Below are 20,874 nucleotides of genomic sequence, written 5' to 3'. Positions count from 1 at the left end.
TTGCATCAGTGAAAAGAAACTGGCAAAATCCACCTCTTGCCATTCAACATGTCATATGGTGAAGACCAAAACAGAATGTTCCATCAGTTTTAATTTTTAAATATGATTGTCACATTGGGAAAATGAAATAAACACAGTAAAATAAACTGTACAAAGGCAAGGTAGAATAACAAAAACATACTAAAACATAAGATTTACAGAAGTTTCCAGACAAGCCATACAAAATGGTCACAAGCTTTTTCTTGAAGGAAGGATTCTACCCTTGACAACAAAGTCACAATGTTATTAGGGCTGTGATGTTTGTTTAATGTTCCCATTTTGGTTCAAACAATCAAGCTTGTCCATCTATAGCGTCTAAATAAAGTTAGACTTGGCTAGAGAGCATATTCTAAAGAACTGGTTAGCTGCTTTTAACCGATGCAATTAGATCACCATAAAAAGGGGGAAAGGAGCCCATAAAATTAAAATCAAACTATCTCTCCCCCTCAAAAATAATAATAAAGAAAAACACCCACACTTCTGCAGCTAACCCTGACAACTACCTTCATTCACAGTGCTTTATACTTAAACCATGATGGGAGAAATGAATAAAACCAGAGAGGGGCCACTGCTTTTAAATGTTTCACAACAATCCAGATGGTACTTCTAGCCTCTGCTCATGCTTTACAACAGTGAATCAGGACAAGACATAGATTTGCTCATGTGCATTTAATCACCAAAGGAGTGAAGATATCTGGGCTTTTATTCTGTAATGTTTCTAAGACTGTGTCCATTAATGCAGACAAAAAAGGAAGAAGTCTTGGCAGAACAGGAGAAGTGATGCACACTTGATCAGATCGATTTTATATATTATTCATGGCATAAAGCTTAGTCCATGCTCTAGCTGTTTCTATGGCTTGGGCTTCCTTGGTCTTCCACTGCTCTGCTACATCATTTGCTAACGGATCATCTGGATTGGGAGCACTTAACAAAGCTTGGATCGAAAGCAGAACTGTGCGGATCTGCAGTGCTGGGGACCACTTATCTTTCAAAATATCTAAACATATTCTTCCCAACTGTCTACATTAGGATGATAAATTTTGGTCATGAAACGTACTTTAGGGGCTGCCATTGTGCATTCTTCTGGAAGGAATAATTCAAGTTTAAAAGTCCCTCCCTCAAAGGGGGAATTCTGGAGGCCAGCAATGACCACATGAAAATAACGGGCGTTGCTCTCATCTGGTTCTGTTTTAATGCCAAGAACTAGTTCTCCAGCAAATGCTGGGTTTCCTTGATAATCCAGCGGGTCAGCCCGGCCATCATGTCAGATCCCGAGTTCGGCCTCTGCTCTCGACTTTCTCTTTTTGTTAATTTCTGTCTCACGCGCTCTCTCTTTTTTGTCTTTCTTTTAGTAAATTCTTTGCTGCTTTAGGCTCAACTTTGGCCCCTGTTTGCCTCCATCAGTGTCCTATTTGAGGTCTTATCCTCTCTATAAGAAATAGGGAAGGATACTCCACTCTCTTCCTTCAACCCTCCTTTTCACCTCCCAGATCTTTTTGTCCAGTTCAGAGCTATTTGGTTAGTGGGAGATGGAAGAGAGAAGAGGAGAAAGAGAAATGTCAGATTAACCTATTTTGCCTTGAAATCCCAACAACCCTTTGTTCTTAGAGTCTCTGCCCTTCTGTCTCCTCCTACCTCCTGGGAGATAAAAGTGTCACCACTTCTGTGGCAAGGACTGTAAGGAATTAGGAGGCATTCTTGGCATCCAAGTTGAAATTCTGATTTTTTTTCTTATTTAAAGATTTTATTATTCATGAGAGACAGAGACAGAGAGAGAGGCAGACACACAGGCAGAGGGAGAAGCAGGCTCCATACAGGGAGCCCGACGTGGGACTCCATCGGGTCTCCAGGATCACGCCCTGGGCTGAAGACAGATGCTCAACCACTGAGCCACCCAGGTGCCCCTGATTTTTTTTTTTTCTTATTTAGAAGCCTAGTTATACATAGTATACATAGTATTCTGTCAAAAGTATTTCACACACATTGAATACTTAATAGGGTTAACTAGGCTCTTGTGACACAACTTATAAAACTTAACACCAAGTATAGCATATTTACAATGGAAAACCTATCTACTGAGATCTCTAGAACCCTGATCATAATAAACATCTTTGCAGCATAACTGAGGCCCTAGTTGGAAAATGCTTAAGTTATATTGTGTGATAACTTTATCTCATGTTTAATTTTTTTCAGTCTCTTGCTTTCATATACATTATCAGCCATTCACGTGTCTCTCACTATTCCTCCTTCTAATAACATCTCTGTACTTCTGCCACTGTTCTTTTGCTACTGCTAATCTATTTTAGGAGAACTCAGACTGTTTCTGCTGATCTCTAGATAGTGATGTGAAAATTGAGATTGCCAGAAGTCTGCTAATTACTGCTTTACTTCAACTAGACTTTCTTTCTCTAGCTACCATAATGTTGTATATTAATCTCCGTCTGGATACAAGTTCCATAAGCAGGAATACAGAGGCCTGGCACAAAAGTTTTGATAAATATTGTAAAATGAGTGAATGATTTACTCTCTGACATTTTAAGCTTCTCGAGAACAGAAAAATGTCCTATTCTTCATTTCCTTTTAATATACTTAATGATACTTTAGAACAGTTTTTTGAACAATTTTCAGAAAAGACCTGGTACAAAACTCCCAAGATACAAAAAGATTTGCAAAAAAAACATGAGTCTGCTGCCCCTGTGAACTAGCCACCCAGTTTTGCCCTCTTGGACCGAACTTCATTACTCATTTTTGTGTGTATGTGTACTGTTTTAGAGATATTTTGTGCATGCTCAAGTATTTTACATTTATGTCTTTAAAAACAAAAATGGGGACACCTGGATGGCTCAGCGGTTGAGTGTCTGCCTTCCACCCAGGGCGTCATCCTGGAGTCCTGGGATCAAGTCCTGCATCAGGCTCCCTGCAGGGAGCCTGCTTCTCCCTCTGTGTCTCTGCCTCTATTTATATCTCTCAAAATAAACAATTAAATCTTTTTTTAAAAAACCCACAAAAATAATAGTATACTTTCTAGACATTGTTGTGCACATTGCATTTTTTGTAGTTCTGTATTAGAACATGTAGAGGAGCCTCTATTCCTTTTAATGGCTGTAGAGTATTCTGTAAGGACATACCATATTTTTTTAAATCCCCAAAACGGTTTGAAATGATGGACCTCTATATTGTTTCCATTATTTTACTGGTTTGGAAGATAGTGCAATGAATTTTCTTTTATGTATGTAGTTTTACAAATGTGCAAGTATATCTGTAGAGTAAATTCCTACAAGAGCAATTGCTGATGTAGAGGAGTAGAAACTTTTTTCTCTACCCTCCTAAATACTCTGGCTGAGCCCTATAAATTAAACTAATTAAAGATAGATCAACAAGAGAAAACAAATAGACGTTTATTAACACTCAAATACATGGGAATACTTAGTATTGAGTAACTTAATGGGGTGGTTAGAACTTGGTCTTAGCATTGTAACAAAAGAACAATTAACTTGTAGAGTAGTGGTAAGACAAAGGAAAAAGACTGAGTTTCTAGCAAAAAGTAAGAAGGTAAATATTTATGGGGAACTAACTAAAGGAAGTTAAGGGCTAATCAGTAAAGTTTGTTATGTAGATTCCTCTTGTGCCATTTCTGGAGTTGTGTCTGGTGATTAACTCTGTCCTCTGGTAGAAAAGGGAGGGGAGACACAAATTTATGTCCTGCTTTTAGGTAAACAGGGGAAGGACTTCTTATATCTACTTTTTCTCACTTGAATTCAATTCAAAATTGAATTGATGCCAAAGTGGCACATTTTGGGGTGGCATATCTGCTATGCTTCCCTGGCTTAGTGATATTTGTGTTTTAAATACTGCAAGTTAGCCTCTAAAGAGTTATAATTCCACTAATGATTTAATACATTATTTTCTTAACATGCAATTTAACACCCTTGTCTGGAAGAATAAAACTGTATGAGTTGAAATGCATATTGTTTAGATTTTTTAGGAAAGTACTTTCCACATTGTTGAAAATGACAAGAATGTATGTGGCATGCAGGTATGCTAAACAATTTAAATTCATTTCACTTCTAAATATAGCCCTAAAAGGAGAAAATCTTTTCCTTTGAAACACTTAAGGGGCACAGCTGATAAAGGTTAAAGATTCTCTCTTTTGTTTCTCTCTCTCTTTTCCTCTTGTCCTTCCTCTTCTTCCCCATTTGCCACCTCCCCCCTGCCCCACCCAGACAGACAAGAAGGGTAGATGGTTTGTTCAGGATTACTCAACTAATTATCGGTAGAGCCAGAGATGGAAAACTTTCTGAAATTGTTACATTATGCTCTAATCGGAATGACTTTTCTGAGCTCTTAAAAAAAAAAAATTAAGTTTAGTTTTATTCAAAGTTTGGTCCTTGAAAGTAGGTTCAGGGCAGCCCAGGTGGCTCAAGGGTTTAGCCCCGCCTTCAGCCCAGGGCGTGATCCTGGGGACCCAGGATCGAGTACCATGTCAGGTTCTCTGCATGGAGCTTGCTTCTCCCTCTGCCTGTGTCTCTGCCTCTCTCTGTGTGTGTCTCTCATGAATAAGTAAATAAAATCTTAAAAAAAAAAAAAAAGAAAATAAGTTCAGTAAACTTTAACCATAAGATATTTTTCAGTTTTATTGAAATTTTGAATTTAATGAAATTGAAATTTTTAGAATTTCAGTTTTTAAACAATAGATTTATGATATCTAAAGAACAACTATTGGTTATACTAGACCTAAGTTAGTTTAATAACCAGGCCAGCTTTACTTTGTGAACATTCATTTTGTATTCTGTTCTACATTAGTAATCTTACTAGGAAAGCACATGAATTGCTTTGGTTTCTGAGAAGATTAATCTTGATTTCTCCCCACTGGAGAAATTTTGGAGATTACATTTATATTGTTGAAAATTATAAGGTAGAAAAGATTAGGTATATAGATGTGCTGAACAATTTAAATTTTGAACAGAGTTCTAAAAGGAAAAAACATTTTTCAAATACACATGTAAAATTGGAAAACCTAAAATCTAAAGAAAAATACAAATAGAAACTTTATGTTTCAAACACTATTGCCAAAGAATCTTTCTGGCCAGATAGACTAAGAAGCAGAAAAAACTTTAAAAGACCAATAGCACCTTGCTAATAAGGACTAATAGATACTTAAACTGATGAAAGTGATTCAGACAACAGCATATTAACCCCCTACTGTGCCATGTTTTAAGCTGTTAATAGACATTAGCCTTTTAAAGAAAGACTAACACTTTTATTCGTTTTCTAAGCTTTTGATACATTAGTGAACTGTTAGAGCCACTTGGTATATTTGATTCTTGTCAGTCAGTGCATTTTCCAGAATACTTTTAAGAAAAGCTAACTGCTCTGAAACTTTAGATTTTGCATAGTCTCTGATTTCTTAATATAATTAAGAAATAACTTTATATTTTGATTACTATAACTATTTTTTGTAGAAGTTATACAGGAAGAGTAAATACTAATGTTTTTCACTGACAGAGAATGGGTTAAGTATGGGAAAATGATCATTATTAGCTTTGGTCATTTAAAAAATTTTTTTTAATTTATGTATTAAGGCCAGAATTTTTTCAAAAAATTTCCAGTAGTAGTATGTCAATGAAAATATAAATATAATTAGTTATTTTCCATAAATACATGTAATTCTTAAAGACGTAGCCTTGAGCTATATGTATGTAAAAATGAGAAGGAAGGACTTTAAAAGTGTGATTTACTTTAAAATGTAAATAAACTTTGATATTGACTTCTTACTAATTAGAATAGTAATTTAATTTTTTGGTTGCATTGCTTTTTTAGAGATTGCATTAGCAGTTTTTTAGAGATTAATAGTTTTTGGATGTTCTATGTCTTGTGTTTCATAAGTAATCTCAACTACAAAGCTAATAGATACTTGATGTGGTTGTAGAACAATTTTGTCTTAATTGATTACCTAACAGAAGTAAATGTTGAATATATTGACTGGATTAAATCATGTGATGTAGGTGATTTGGATAAGTTAATTTACAAAAAAATTGGGACTTTGATAATTCTTTATTTTATTTTATTTTTTTGATAATTCTTTAAAGTAAAAACAGAAGCAGAGTATTTAATTTGTCCAGACGGTACATTTTTTGTGATCACAAAAATGCGAATATACAGAGTGCATTTCTGTTATTTCTCATGCCTATTCGAAACCAAGGGGGAAAAATGGAGTAAAATGCTTAATTTAGAATGCCTTATAAAGTTTGTGAACTTGTATCATGACTACCAAGTTAATATTTGAAGAGCAGGTTTAGGTCTAAGAATTGAGTTTATTATTGAAGGGAATATTGAGGCATAGCTTTTTTGGCTAGCATTAGTCTTTTGATTAAGATCGAGTTATACCAGTCAATCTTCTGTATCCTGGAATAGATGTTTTCTATGAAGTTAAGATAGGGACGTCTGGGTGGCTCAGTAGGTTAAGTGCCTGACTCTTCATTTCAGCTCAGGTCATGATCTCAGGGTTTTGAGATCGAGCCCCATATCGAGCTCTGTGGTAGGCGTGGAACCTGCTTTAAGATTCTTTCTTTCCTTCTGCCTCAATCCCCACCACTCTCTCCTCTAAAAAAATTAATTAAAATAAGATAAATCCCCTTTTCCATATTATTTTAATATCAAATTCTCCAATTTAATGTCTCACTTAGCTGGAGTTTTGTTTTCGTAAATCAGAAATAGTAGAAACAGTTAACAGCTCTTGAATGGTAAGTTTAAGATGATTCTAAAGGCTGAAATTCCCCACGGAGAACCAATTAGATAAAAACTGTTCATTCTTCATATGCAGTTATACTACTGTTGGAGCAACGGTATCAATAGATTTGGAGAGATCAACAATCCGTTCTCTTCCCAGCAGCAAGCATACAGAAGTTCGTCTTCCTTTTAGTTTTAAATGGGCACTACAGCACTTGAAAATCCTTGTCTGAAAAAAAAAGAAGAAAGAAAGAAAGAAAATCCTTATCTGTCTTCTCATGGGAAAAACCTTTTCCAGTAAGCAGGGTTGAACAATTTTGGTGAGATAGGATATGAGATGCTAACTGGTACCACCCTATTAGCTATTAGTAACTACTGTGAATCTGGACTATGATAAATTTTCCTATGCCTGAGGATTCCTTTATTTGATTTATCTCAACATCATTGAACATTTGCTGTTGTAAGGTACTATGCCAAATATTGGCCATTGTTCCCCAGAACTTTATTATATTTTTGCCAAAAGCAACCCCCTATACTATCAGCAATTCTTAGTTGGAAGTGCTGTGTAACACATAGCATGTGCTATCCTAACCTAACATCCTTAACATCAGATGTTCAAGTATATATACTCATTGTGAAAATTCAGAGTAGTGTCTTCCTTCCTTATTTGAGGTAAAATTGTGAAGTTAGTGATACTTCATTTAGAATTAAGTGGTATTACACTTAGATAAACTAAGTTTGTACCTGAGTTATGTTGATTTTAGTAGTAAATACGGTATTTTGGATTCCTAATATTACAGCATTGTTCTGAATTTCAAATAAATATAATGCAAGTACTGCTTTGAAATCAATAAGAGATGAGAAAAATGCTGAAAAGAGAAAGGCAGTCATATCATTTTATAATTGACTTGCTGAATACTAGTGTTTTCTGCTTCTAAAATTTCTTTTCATTATCTCCTGTCCTCCTCTTTAGCTTCCTTTTGCTTATTTTGGCAACATAAAAAGGTGTGGAAATAGCAATGTTAGTTGATACTTTTTTAGCTTGTGCTGTTTGCCATACATTAGCTAAACACTTCATGTGTGTGTCATTTGAGAGCTTTTTTGGAGGTTTTATCAGGGGAGCGCAGCTTCTCATATATCCTTGACTGAAGAATGGTCCTCCTGGGGATTGTCATCGTCTTTGACCAAGTGTGCAGCTTTGGGAGGGATGCACATTGAGTGGTGAGGGAGGAAGGGGACACCAGCCCAGACAGCAAGATCAGCTGAATCAACCCTGGCGATCAGTGGGGTGACAAATGTCGCAGCCAGCTCACTCTCACATCTGATGTGTGTGTTTCATTGAGCTTCATAGTTCTTATGTGAAGTAGTTGCTGTGAGCCTCATTTTATAGATGAAATTGAGGTGTTTTTTTTTTTCCAGGTGAAATTGAGTTTAAGTAATTTGCCCCCAAATAAACAGCTAGGAAGTAGGTAGACCCAGGATAGGAGCGCCTGTTGGGTGATCCCAATGCACTGACCTTTTTATACTTTGACAAATTTATAAAAGGGCTAAGACTGACTAGGTTAATGGGTGTAGATGGATGAGTAACATGTTCTGTGTTCTAGGAGCTTGTGGTACTAAGGAAAGACAAAAATCATGTAATTAAAGACAATATTTACTGAGCCTAGACAAGGTTATGACAAACTGCTTGCAAGTCAGGGTTTTTTCAGTCTTGGCACTTTTGATATTTTGGGCTTAATAACTTCTTGGCTGGGTGCTGGGGAAAGCTCCTTTACATTGGAGGGTTTTTAGCGGCATCCCTAGTCTCTATCCATTAGATGCCAGTATCACGTGCATGTGCACGCGGGCGCGCACACACAGACACATTTTTGTATGTGAAGAAGAACTTGTGGTGGCCATGAGCATGGAACTTGAAGACCTCTGTAGAGAGAGAGTGTAATTAAGTATGAGTCCAGCTACTGGACTGTGAAATCTGACACTACATTTTTTCCAATGCCGTGCTTCCCATGAGCTGATGACAGCCAATGGTATACAGACCTTTTCTTGGATGATATGGGAATTCCCTAATGACGTTGGCCTGAGGATTCCCTAGTGGCCTTGCCAGACCTTCTTAAAACCGCATGGCAGTCTAGGAGGCTACCTCTTAAACTTTCCTTGGTCTTTCCTGCACTCAGGGTCAGGCTTGTATCTTGGTCTGATGACTCTTTTAGCCTCCTTCAGCTCCCTTCTCATTTTTCTCTCATGGGTATTTGCACTGATAAAATCCTTACAAATTCAATACCATGTTAATGTTTTCTGGCTAACAAATTGAGTGACTTTCAAAAGGACACCCAGGTATGAAGCAGCAGAATGAATTCTGCAATCTAGAGTTTAGATCTGTTTGTGCATACTTCTAACCATTATATGCTATCTTTTAGTAAGGCAGTACTTTTGATTCTGACATTTCTTTCTCCTAGTCAGTCAGTGTTTTGAGTCTAATGATATAAAATATCATAGTTCGTAGTTCATTATCAAATCTTTAAGAATTCCTAATAGCCCAACTAAGAGTTTTCTGGCTATTGATCATCACGTTGATAGATGATGACATGGAGAAAATATTATAGACAGTAAATGTTTTGTTGAGGGATGTGTTCTGAGATTTTCTCAAATGCCCAAATTTGCAAACAGTAATTTTCTTATATTCCTTTACTTCTTATTGCCACTACCACTAGTATTTGACTTTCTTTTCTGGTTCTTTTTCCTCAAAGAAACAAATTTGGTTTGGTGTGTTTTAATTCATTTACTGGTGTTCCATCACTCACAAGGACAATATAAGGAATAGAATAGTGACATTGAGATTGGATGCTGGATAGTTGTCAGACTCATTCACCATATTGGTGACTGATTTACTCTTAAACACTATCTTCACAGCTCATAACCTTCAGAATTGTATTTAAACAATATTAAAATTATATTGAACGTTTTGGGGTATTTACTGAGTTAAGTCCTCAAATGTTAAGTCTCCAAATGTCTTCAGTATTCTCTTGGAGACCATTGACATATAAAGAAAAATCATTGAGGGCCTTTTACAAAAAATAACTTAGATTTTTTTTCTTTTCTTTAGAATGTAAAATGTTGAGCTTACCTAATTTTTAATTAGAGATCTTAAAAATATGAAACAGTGTTCAGTAAGAATAAGTGTTAAGAATTTTCTACACTTAAAAAAAAAAAAGAATTTTCTACACTTTTGTTTGATGGCCGGTAAGGTAAGGTAGGGAGAAAGGATAGGGATGAGTGAAAGAAGTGTTGCAGGTAGATACATAAGATACTAGAAAAGAGAAGTAAGGGATGGAAAAAAAGTAGTAAATCTTACTTGCTTTGGGCTATGGGCCTCAGGTAACTTTTTAATTATACTACCCATTAAAGGACTAAAGTCCTTGAGAGTGCCAAAACATAATCTCTTTGTAGTCTCCAGAATCCAGGAAGGTGCCTTGAATTTAGTAATTTTCAAGAAGCCTTTGGTTCATAGCAAAGTGACTGGTGAATGAATCCGTGCTCACAGTTCTTCAAATATTTGAATACTTAATTGTTTAGAGTGTTCTGATTGAGATAATTAGAGTGACCTCTCAGGATAGAAAGTATTCCCTGAACTGTATCAGCAGCAACTTGAAGGGTAGGTGAAATTGAGCCAAGGGCCAAATATAGGCTCAAGCCAATTTCCTTCTCTATTTTGGGGCTTGGTAAACATAAAAGTTGTTGGTAAACAACTTTTGAATATAAAGTCTCTCTTCAGATCTTCTCTGAATGTGCAGCTAGAATATTCCCCAACATACTGCTCTGAATAATACTGACTAGTCCTTAATTTTTATGTCTCTTCTTGAGTATTCTTTATGAAGTCTTCCCTGGCTAATGGATGAATCCCGTGCTCTTTGTATATGTCCTGCATATCATCAAACCTATAGACTTCCCTGCAGTACGCACCCTCACTTCCCTTATTCTTCCTCTTAGAATCAGAGATCTGAACCTCTCTTACCTAAAGTCAGCATTCTACCTGTGCTCTCAATCCCATCTCCTTGCTCTGTTTGTTTCTTCTCTTCTCTGTGCCTTTGATCTCTTTACCGGTATTCAAGCATGCTGCAGTTACCAGCATCTTAAAGATTTATTAATGTTTGAGAGGTAGAGGGAGCTCAACCCAGGTGGCTCAGCGGTTTAGCGCCGCCTTCAGCCCAGGGCCTGCCTGATCCTGGAGACCGGGGATCGAGTCCCACATCGGGCTCCCTGCGTGGAACCTGCTTCTCCCTCTGCCTGTGTCTCTGCCTGCCTCTCTCTCTCTCTCTTTCTCTCTCTCTCTCTCACAAATAAAAAAATCTTTAAAAAAAAAAATGGAGCTCGTAAGAGAGCCTGTGGTGGGGGAGGGGCAGAAGGAGAGAATCTTCTAGCACACTCCCTGCTGAGCACAAATGAGAGACAGGGCTAGATCTTACAACCCATGAGATCAAGAGGAGCCGAAATCAAGAGGTTGAAGCTTAACCTACTGAGCCTCCCAGGTGCCCCTGAACTCACTAACATCTTAATGAATCAAAAGCATAAAACTTTTTCTCTTTTCCCTCCCTAGGATACAGACTTGTCAAAAGCCATGTCTGTATTCAGAGCCTCCATGATCCCACCTCCCAGTCAATTCTTAACCTATTGTAACTTTCCTTACCAAGAGAAGTGAAACAAAAGTCACCCATAGTATCTTAATAGTCTTTATCTTGATTTACTAGCAGCAGTCGACAGAATTACCCTCTCCTTCCTTCTTAAAAGATTTATAATCCTATTCTTTTTTTTTTTTTTAAAGATTTTGTTTATTTACTCATGAGAGACACAGAGAGAGGGGCACAGACACAGGCAGAGGGAGAAGCAGGCTCCATGCAGGGATCCCGATGTGGGGCTCGATCCAGGGTCTCCAGGATCACGCCCTGGGGGCTCTAAACCACTGAGCCACCCGGGCTGCCCCCCTATTCTTTTTTTGCTACAGTGATCTGGTTTTCCTTCTACCTCTTATCCCCTCCCCAGTCCTACTTTTGGTTTCTCCTTCTTTTGTTATTTATGCAACAGATTATTGAGCCACTAATATATGACAGATATTGCCTGAGTGATAGAGATATAATGACGACTAAAACTAGTATAAAAAGTCTCATCACAAGAAAAAAAAATGTTGTAACTTACATATAGTGATTTTTTTTTAAGATTTTATTTATTTATTATGACATAGAGACATAGAGAGGGGCAGAGACACAGGCAGAGGCAGAAGCAGGCTCCCCTGAGGGAGCCTGACGCAAGACTCAATCCCAGACACCAAGATCGTGCCCTGAGCTACAGGCAGATGCTGAACTGCTGAGCCACCCAAGCATCCCAAGTGGTGGATGTTATTAACTAGACATATTGTGGTGATCATTTTGTAATATTTTGCAATAATTATATTTACACCTGAAACTAATATGTCAGTTATACCTCAATTAAAAAGAAAAGATGTAGTTGTTGCATTAATGCAGCTTGCCCTCTCTTAAGTATTCTCTGGGGTCTATCTGGTCTCTTTTCCACTTTCACTCTGTGAACACTTCGTTTTTTTTTAAAGATTTTATTTATTCATAGAGACACACAGAGAGAGGGGCAGAGATACAGGCAGAGGGAGAAGCAGGCTCCACGCAAAGAGCCTGACGTGGGACTCGATCCAGGGTCTCCAGGATCACGCCCTGGGCTGCAGGCGACGCTAAACCGCTGCGCCACCGGGGCTGCCCTCTGTGAGCACTTCAATAACCACAATCTCACCCACTCCTGTGACCTCAGTTGTTTATGACTCCCACATGTCTATCCTTAGCCCAGACATTTCTCTTGAACTCCAGGTCTAGTTACCTCTTGACATTTATACTTTAATGTCACAGAAACATCTTAAATATAACATGATCTAAAAGGTATTACAGTAGTTCCACCCTTACCCCCTGCCAATCTGTTTTCTCACTTTTCACAGTCTCAGGTCACTGTAGTCTAATGATACGTCACAATGCCTGCATCATTCACCTCACTTCATCTCATCATGTAAACATTTCATCATCTCCTGCCATCACAAGAAGTGAGTACAGTCCAATTAGATATTTTGAGAGAGACCACATTCACGTAACTTTTATTACAATATTTTGTTCTATTTTATTATTGTTATTGATCTCTTACTCCTATTTCATAAATTGAATTTTATCATAGGTATATATGTTTAGGAAAAAACTAGTGGATATAGGGTTCTGTACTATCCACAGTTTCAGGCATCTAGTAAGGGTCTTGCCACTTATCCCGCATGGATAAGGAGCTACTGCTGTAGTTTTATGTTTTTCCTCTCCCACCCTCTTCCTCTAGAGTTTCTTATGTCAGGTAGTGGTGGTACCACCACACCACCATCGGCCCAGTTACCTTTGGCTTCTGCCTCTCCTTTGTCTTCCCACATCCATCATGCACCACAGTTAAAATAAGTTTCAAGTTTATCTATATCTCACTTCCCCCTGTTACCACTCTGGAGTAGGCTACCACTGTCTTTCTCTGGAATCACTACCTCACTATCCTTGTTTGCCTAGCCCTAGTCATCCTCTTACTATTACATTCTCCATATTGCAGTCGTAGTATTGTGATCTTTTTTTAACTAAAATGTGATTATGTCACTCACCAGATAGGACTATCTAATACATTTAGGAATAATCCAGACTCTCTAGTATGATCTTACAAGATTTTATGCTGCTCCCTCTCCTCTCTTGGTTAGTTTTATCTCTTACTAGTCTTCTACACATTCATGAACCAACTTAATCCTCAAAAAACGTACCATGTTCTACCTCACTTTAGAATCTTTTGTGCTCTTTTTTTAGTACCTAAAATGCTACATCCCTGCTTGCTACTCCTGCATATACTCTTTTCTTCTTTGCTCTGTTAGTTCTTAATCATCAGATCCTAACTTGACATCACTTTCTGGGAAAAGCTTTCCCTAACATCCCTCCTCCAACTCCCATTTAATTTGTGTCTGCTTTAAAAGACAAATATTTTCCCCAAAAGATTAGTGTATTTTCCTGAAAGAGTTGTGGTTATGGAATACGTTTTAGATTTTAAATGTGGCATTCTCATTTGGGAACTGGGTTTCTGGTTGTAAATTTCTTTATTATCTGTTTGGTTCTTTGTTTTGTTTTGTTTTGTTTTTGGCCCCCAGGGAACCTTTTAGTTGCTGCTATGTTTCAAAAGTAGAAAAAAAAAGAGATGGACTTTACTAGTAGTTTAAAAAGATACTTCTAAGGGAAGAATTAAAGTATCATTTCTTCTTGGTCTTATTAGCACTGTCTTATTAATTTTGCAGGTAACTTCAAGCATATTTCTACGTATGTGCACACACATATATAATCTATATATAAATAACTCTTTCTGTAGAGGAACATTGCTAGTGGGCCTTTTGACTTCAATATACTGAAATACTAGTCTCTGTAGTACATTTCCCTGGGCAAGATGGGCAGGGAGGAGAAGTGATCCAACCAAAGATGACTCCCTTCTCTGTAGTGTATTTCAGACTCTTCTGATGTACCTCAAATATGGAAATATATTTTATCTTACATCATGACACAGTATACATATACACACATGACTGAAACAAAAATTTAATGAAATATTTCAATTTTTGCCACTAAACGATGCATTCTTATTTCCAATTCCGTTCTATTTTCTTTCATTGAAACAATGATGATCACAACCCACTGAATTCATTTTGGGAGTCTTGGAGTGCAACCCTGACTAATGGATTACAACCAACCATTTGGGAATGCTCCTATAGAAGTAGGTAGTGGCTAGAATCTATATTCAAACTAGCCACTTCAACAAGCAGAATCTCAGCCAAGCAGGAGCCCTTGGTATGGGAAGGACATGACTAACAATTACTCAATACCTGCATGATGCAGCATTGGACCAAGAACTGGCCTTATTTTATATTAACTGTCATATTTTAGAGCAGTTGATCTTTCTGTTTTATATGAGGAAACTGAGGCTCAAAGGCAGGTGACTCACTTAAGACCATATATATAGAAAAGGTCAAAACTAAGATTCGAACTTAATGCAAGTTAGTCTGCCTAACTCCAAAGCCTATGCATTTGCACCATATCTCTGTTTCTCCAAGTAAGTAACATTGTAATATACATGCTAAACTTGGAAGGGGATTAGTGACATTTAGGTGTCTTCAAAATTTTATAGTGGAAAATAACAATAAAAAGCCCCATTAAATGTGAGTTGAGACAGGCATAAACATTGACAAACAGTTAAGTAGTGATAGATTATATTGGCTTTCCAGTGAGCTTAAGTTCTTCATGCCTCTGCTCATCCAAGAGGTAGAGGTAATATCCTTAAGGCTGAGATATATGGGGTTTTCTTGTTGGAAAGGTAAATGAAATGTTCAGAGGCTTTACTACTGCATCAGAGCAGATAATAAGGCAATTAGAACTGTTAAATTGATGAAACACCAGACTGGGATGAGTTATGTCATGAATTGCAAAGAAACAAGAAATTTTACAGCAACTTCTGAGACTAAAGATGAAAGATATCTCAGTAAAATGAAGGGAAATTGATAGTTAAAGTGCTAGATTTATTGACCTGAAAAATCCAACTAAGCATTTTAGGGCCAGTTTCAGGATATTTATTAGCTTTGTAAATAAATAGAAAAAAAATTGTCAGTTTATGCTGATAGTTTAATTTTTTCTATTAATAAAATGAATTTAGGATGTGTTTCTTCCTCTCCATTTTGTTGAGTTGTGATGCACCCTTGGAATCTTCTGATCCAACCCTCCTCATTTTACAGATGTTGAGCCTTAGACCTGGAAAAATTAAGCACTTTACTCAGGGCCGCATTAACAAAGTCAAGAATTAGAACTGGAACCCTGGTCACCTGGTCATACGAGCCTTTTGTATTTGTGTAGAAAGCTTCAGAAGTGGCTATATCTGTTGGTTTAAACAAACCAGAAATTATTCAGTTATAAGATCTATCTTCCTTTAGAAACCTTTTTTGGGATGTTATTCTCATGTTTCCACAAGTCCTTTCTAAGTTCCAGAAGCCATATACACGTATGCCTCTAGTTTAAGCAGGCACAACTAAATTCCATTGTCCCTAAGTGTTAGATCTTGCATATCCATCCTCTATATGATTTTTAATGTGAATACACAGAATGACTGTTAATTGAGATATTATTTATGCAAACAGCTCACTATAAAGCATTATATAGGTATATGTGATCAAGATACAGCTATTTGGTCAAAGTTATTTGGAGAAGAAATCACTTTAAGAGAATTAAAATTTTGCTAGGTGAGTTGACAAAAAAGCTTCCTGGAGGAGATGACATTTGAGGCATATCTTGAGTGAGTAGTAGGGATGAGGAGGTGGGGAGCTGAGGTGGGTATAGGAGGTGAGGAGTTATTTCCTCTTAGCAAAAGAAGTAAGATAAAAATGTCCAAAGCTCATTTTGAAAATGAATAGGGCATATTTGGGACGTAGCATGGATATTATGATTGAAGGGTAGAAAGCATGAAGTATATAATGAAAATATACTCTGAGGGTCTTTAATATCCTTCTGAGAAATTTGGAATTCTATAGATATTGTTTCTGTTTGAGTATTTGAGTTAAGCAAGGAAATTCTGGTGACAGTTTGAAAGCTACATTGTGGAGGTGTAGAGAACAGTTTCTTAGTATTTCATAGTTGTCTTTTTTTTCCAGCTAGATTAGAACTTAAAATCATGGTCTGTGGACCTCTGATAGACTGTGTCTAGTTAAGTGCTATGTAGTAGTGGTTGTACAAGGTTTACTTTATTTTTTTTTTAAAGATTTTATTTATTTATTCATGATAGTCACACAGAGAGAGACAGAGAGGCAGAGACACAGGCAGAGGGAGAAGCAGGCTTCCATGCAGGGAGCCTGACGCGGGATTCAACCCCGGGTCTCCAGGATCGCGCCCCGGGCCAAAGGCAGGCGCCAAACCGCTGCGCCACCCAGGGATCCCCAAGGTTTACTTTAAATGAGTGAATTTCTGCTTAGAAAATTGGGCAGCCCAGGTAGCTCAGCGGTTTAGCACTACCTTCAGCTCAGGGCATGATCCTGGAGACCTGGGATCGAGTCCCACCTCAGGCTCCCTGCATGGAGTCTGCTTCTGTGTGTGTGTGTGTGTGTGTGTGTGTGTGTGTGTGTGTGTGTGTGTCTCATAAATAAATAAGTAAAATCTTAAAAAAAAATTTCTTGTGGTGGAGATAATCCTGTTTTATTTTGTTCTGCTTTTAATGTAAATCTATAAATAAATCATATTAAAATTGGCCTTTGCTTGTTTGCCACCAGCTAATGACACCACTTAGAATGCATGTAAGGTATGTACAAAATAATTGAAGATTGAACAATAAACATAGGAATGTGAAGGACAAATTAAGCCAAATAAACTTGAACACTCTTAGTGTGTTTACTTTTTGGTGTTTTTTGGCAGTTTACTCTTTATTGATTTAAAAATGAAGGAAACATGTAGCAAAATAAAAGTCAAAGAGGGAGAATATCAGATATTTTATATCTTCATAATCTAACCTAGGTCAATGAGGAACCTCCATTTATTGATATACCATTATTCTTTCCTCAGATTATTAAATAGTATCTTCTAGCTCCAGGATTTGGTTCAAAACTTAAGCAAAAAACCCAAACAAATCCATTAGTCATTTAGAATAAGACCATACATTTCACAAATGGCATTGTGTTTACTTTTTAATAGAATAGAATTATAAAATTAATACTCATTGGAGGGAAGCTAATATCTAATTTCACTAAAATGAATAATATTTTAGGAAATTTAAATTCAAGTTAGTTGTAAATATGAACTAAAAACTAGCAGTTGAATGATATCAAGGGTAATGATGGCACCATATAGAATGGGGGTTAGTGCTCTGAATGGTACCAGAGGTGTTATGTTAAATATGCTTTCATTTTAAATCATATTAATTACCTGGAAGAAGACATGTAAGAAAATCCACAAAGGATGCAAATTTTAGATTGTAATTAAAGAACTGAAAAGTGATGAGACATGCCTAGGTAGATAAACACAGTGAAATTTCTTCTTTTTTTTTTCACAGTGAAATTTCATTTGTAAAATTAATTCTGTTGAGGGGAAAATGGAGCAGATTAAATGCACTAAAAATTTTTGCTTCTAGTTTGTCATTTGTCAATCTGAGTAAACATTGAGTACCTCGATTCAGAGTCTGTCTTTTCATGTTATAATTCTTTTTATGTATGTAAGATATCATCAAACCAAAACCTCTTCCTAAGAAACAAAACCAAAATTGTTAACTGTCTTTTACTTTATCATTAAGTTAAAATACTATTTTTTGTGGAAACTGCTTTCTTTTTTTTAAGATTTATTGTTTGACAGAGAGAGCATGATTGGGGACAAAGGGAGAAGGAGAAGTGGGCTCCTGATGGGGGCTTGATTCCAGGACCCTGGGATCATAACCTGAGCCAAAGGCAGATTGCTCAACTGACTGAGCCACCCAGGCACCCCAGAAACTGCTTTCTTATCCACATAAAACCCAGAAGCCATAAAGATAAGATTGAGAGATTTAACTATATAAACATTATAAAATAAAAATTTCCTAGGGAAATAGAGCAAAAATGAAGGAAGAAGAAGAAAAACAAGATAGATGACACATTAGGAAAGTACTTACCAACTACATGACAGATAAAGGATGAAGATCTAGAATATACAAAGAACTCCTATCAATTGATAAAGAGAGGAACACACCAGTATAAAAATAGTTGTGAATATAAACAGGAAATTTGCACATAAAGTAATAGGTTTGGATAACATATGAAATGTTAATAGTAACACTATAAACTACATATGGTTTGTAAGCAGTTTAGAGGCATCAACCCGTTTCCTAGCTACTATTATTGGCAGATACTACTATTATATTTGCTTTACAGTTGAAACAGGCACCAAGAGTTTAGGTAATTTTGAACTAGTGGAACCAGCATTTAACCTGGTTCTAGACTCTACCCATGATTGTATCTCACTAATAATCCCAGAAATGTAAGTAAGCACAGCAATAATATTATCGGTCACCTATAATATTGGCATAAATGAAAATACCAGTACCAAATGTTGTTGAGAGAAATGGGCTCTCACTGTAGGGAAATATCAATTGTTACTATCTCTGTAGAGGTGAGTTTTACAAATGTACATACCATTTGACTTAGAAACACCATACTAAGATTTTCATCTAGAGAAGATAAGCAGAGAATGGTATAGATGTATGGACAATGATGTCATCTCACTGTTTACAATAATATTAAAGAATTGGAAACACTATAAATACTCATTGATAGGGTGTTACTTAAGGTATTTTGCATGCAATCAATGAAACTATATAGTCATTAAAAAATACTTGGTGTAGGGCTGTATGCATGCTGTGGAAGGACTTCTACAATCTATTGAGTGTGACTAGATTGAGATCACCATGAGGGAAGGGAATAGTAGTTATTTTGTTCATTGTTCACTGCTCGGTACATTGCAAGCATGTGCTATAACAAAAGTGGACATGCTGGATGGATGGATGGGTCGGTGGGTGGGTGGAAGGAAGGAAAGGAAAAGGATATGGTAAAAAGTAAAGATTCTAAGATTTGAAACTGGAAGCTTTCTGTTCTTGTACCCTCTTAGTAAAGCACCTTGTTTGAACTCAAGTCTTTCAAAACATTGATGTTCCACAAGTATTTCTGTAAGGAGGAACAAGTTAGCTTGCATTAACATATCTATTAGTTTTCTAGAGCTGCTATAACAAAATTACCACAAACTGGGTGACTTAATACAATTAAATTTATTCTCTCAGATTTCTGGACGCTGGAAGTCTGCAATCAGGGTGTCAGTAGGGCCATGATCCTCGCTTCAAAGGCTCTGGGATAGAATCTTTTCTTGCCATTTCTAGCCTTTGGTGGTTGCCAACTATCTTTAGTGTTCTTGGCTTATGGCAGTTTAACTCCAGTCTCTGCTTCTGCCTTCTTCTTGTGTGACTTCTCTATAAAAGACCCCAGTCATTGGACTTAGGGTCCACTCCAATCCATTATGACCTCATCTCAATGAATTATCTCTACAAAGAACCTGTTTCCAAATAAGATCACATTCTGAGGTCCTGAGTGGACCTGAAATTTGGGCGATACTATACAACCCACTACAACATCTCAGCTGAATACAGCCTTAAGGACAGACTCTCTGAATATCCAAGCTATCAAGTTTTACTTTTTAAAAAGTACCAAAAATTATTTCAGTATATTAATAAGTTGTCATTTCTAGCATTATACATTAGCCTCATTAATCACCGTTATTCTACCCTTAAAACATGATTCCATTCTTAGTGGGGTGACAAAATAAGTTTTTAGCCTAAGAACCAGAACCTAGGGTGTGATTAATTGACCAAGGAAGGGAAGGCTTTTTAGGCCATTTCAATAGACTACCTCTTGACCTCTCCAAGTAGAACACAGCTAGACAGTTATCAGCTCCTCGGGTCTTCGTTTTTCTTGTTTGAATTTCCATTAAAATTTTGTTTTTAAGCAGAGCCTAGCAGCATCATTTAACCTTTTTTTTTTTTTAAGTATTCAGATTTATCACTGTTCTGTACTGTAAATAAGGTAAAACTCATTTAGGCATTATCAGGTTGTTGAGGCTTCATATTCTACTTGAAGTGCCTAACTGCCTTAGTTTATAAGGTTCTTCTTTTTCTACTCTACTTAGATGTTCATCATTGATTCTTTGATCAGCATGCCTGCCTATATAGCTCTAGTTTTCCACCTCTATGTATATCTTAAAACACAGCAAACCAAAAAAAAAAAAAAAAAAAACACAGCAAACCATACTTACAGAATTATAAATTTATAAGAAACTATATTTATAAAATTATAATTAAAGAATAACTATTCTTAATAAGGACATGAAGATATCTCCTGTAAATCTTAAGTATAAATATACTTCAGTGTAAAATTTGGCCTTTATTTTGGCTCTTCTGGGGCCCTTTTTCTGTTGTTTTCCTTAATAATTCTGTTTCATTTAAGTGAAGGTGCAT

At 36.6% G+C, this 20,874-nt stretch overlaps 1 protein-coding gene and 1 pseudogene across 2 annotated transcripts in view; one reads left to right on the top strand and one right to left on the bottom strand.

Annotated features, from left to right (window-relative positions):
• The window catches only part of TBCA (tubulin folding cofactor A), a 73,393-nt gene that overhangs the window by 12,294 nt on the left and 40,225 nt on the right, over positions 1-20,874 (top strand). The gene's annotated exons all lie outside the window — the stretch shown is intronic.
• LOC129521067 (ubiquitin-conjugating enzyme E2 N-like) lies at positions 843-1,299 on the bottom strand (annotated as a pseudogene).

Source organism: Nyctereutes procyonoides, unplaced genomic scaffold (assembly GCF_905146905.1).
Source record: "Nyctereutes procyonoides isolate TBG_1078 unplaced genomic scaffold, NYPRO_anot_genome, whole genome shotgun sequence".
Taxonomy (NCBI): domain Eukaryota; kingdom Metazoa; phylum Chordata; class Mammalia; order Carnivora; family Canidae; genus Nyctereutes; species Nyctereutes procyonoides.
This window is presented reverse-complemented; position numbering and strand designations above follow the sequence as displayed.